Genomic DNA, 2,078 nt, shown 5'->3' with positions numbered 1-2,078 from the left:
TACATCTGCTTGACCCCCTGAACCGGCGGAAAGTCTTTTGTTGCATTTAGTTAACTTACATTTTTCTACAGAAAAAAAAAAAAAAAAAAAAAAAAAAGCTTTTAAAACTGTATATTCTAGCCCCGTCTTATTCACCTCTAGTTTGGGTTCTGGTGTATGTTGGAATTCACACTGTCCTTCCAAATCGTGGAGGACAATTCCCTCCTGGGAAGACATGTTTCTCCCTATTTATGCTGCAGGCACAAGTGTGCTGTTTCGGGAGTCCTGAGTTTTACAAGGTGGCCTACAGGCACTTGGTGCTCCAGGAAGTGGTCAGGTCTCCAAAATCGTCTCCCCTGATAGCTGGGGTGGGAGTGGGGGCCAAAAGGGTGAAGAGAGAGGACAGCAGCTCTCAAGAGTGCTGATCCCCTGCTTGGTCCTGGCTGTCTAAGGGTGCAGCTAGGGGAGGAGGCCAGTTGGCAGAGGCAGCCAGGTGCCCCACATGTGCTGTCTCGCTGACCTGATCTGGCAAGGTTAGGAGGGGGTGAGCCCTGGAAGTGCCAAACTGGCACCATGCACTGCTATCATGAGGTGCCAAGACAGGAGGGAGCTGATGGTGGAAAGAGGATGGGAATGATTCAGAGGATTCTGTGGAAATTGCCTGGTCTGGTCACTACAGCTGGCATGGGCCTGGGGATGCCAGAGCCAGCTTTGCTCTCCAAGGCATCCTCTAGGTGGGGGGGTGGGTAGCATTACCTGCAGCAGCCTTCCTACCAGTCATCTCCTTCCTACTTAGTCCCAGGTGGCTACAAGTCAGAAGATCAGGACAGGATCTCAGAATTTAGAGATGGAAAGGCTCTTAGAAGTCAGACGGCCAGAGTGACTCCCAAGTGTGATGTGTATAACCCTTGGATAAGACCCCTTTGGGGTCCCTGATAGGTTTGGGCCCCTAACTGTCCCTGATGTCTCCATCCGCAGAGCAATATGGGAAGAGCTGAGGCTGGGCCTGGCCAAAGTAAGCTCCCTCGAACACAGGCCCTGTGGCCTGGGCTTTCCTTGTTCAAGGGTGAGGGAAGCAGCAGTTGCAGCAACAAGACCTTGACTTAGCAGCTATATCAAATCAAGTCAAAACAAACAGTAATTTCAGGATTCCAAAACTCTGGGGCCAGTTTTTCTTATAACACATTTTTCCCCCCCCTTTTTTTTTTTTTTTTTTTGAACGAGGTGGCTCATGCCTGTAATTCCCGCACTTTGGGAGGCTGAGGCAGGCGGATCACCCGAGGTCAGGAGTTTGAGACCAGCCTGGCCAACATGGCGAAACCCATCTCTACTAAAAATACAAAAAATTAGCTGGGTACGGTGGTGCATGCCTGTAATCCCAGCTACTCGGGAGGCTGAGGCAGGAGAACCTTGGAGGCAAAGGTTGCAGTGAGCTGAGATGGAGCCACTGCACTCTAGCCTGGGCAACAGAGCAAAAGTTTGTCTCAAAAAAAAAAAAAAAAGTCTGCAGTATGGTTTTCACATTATCACTCTCAATGTCATTGGAGGTAGGTCCAAGCTGGTGTCTCTTTGATTAGTCTCCCTAATCCCATCTACTCATTTACTAGCCGTTAGTCATTCTTTAATTGAGTCCAAAAATGTTTGTGAGGAGATAGTCCCATATGAGATTAAAAGAAAGAAAGAAAAACAAAACAAACAAACAAAACACAGAAAATCAGGTACTGAAGGGTTTCTGATGTAACTTGTTTGTGGGACTACGGGATTTTGGTTCAGCCTAGATTTACCAGCTCCTGATTTGCGGACCTTGGTCAGGAACTGAAGGACTCTTGAGCCTCAGTTTTGTCTTCTGTGAAATGAGGGCATTGGATGCATACTCTGCAGGTCCCCTAAGTCCTCTAGGTGTACTAAAACAGGCACTATTCACAGCCCACACAGGCATGAACATCAAAGTGCCTGCATAGGTTTGAGGGAGATAACAGTTTCTGACCGGGCCTCTGAACTTCCAATTCCAAATCATGAAGGACAAAGTACAGGGAAGATGTAAAACACACACTAGGTTAGAAATCGGACTGTCATTGATTTAGTAAAGTTGGTTGGCT

The sequence above is a fragment of the Theropithecus gelada genome, chromosome 5 (genome assembly GCF_003255815.1).
Source record: "Theropithecus gelada isolate Dixy chromosome 5, Tgel_1.0, whole genome shotgun sequence".
Taxonomy (NCBI): Eukaryota; Metazoa; Chordata; class Mammalia; order Primates; family Cercopithecidae; genus Theropithecus; species Theropithecus gelada.
The sequence above is the reverse complement of the archived record's forward strand: the minus strand, read 5'-3'. Positions refer to the sequence as shown.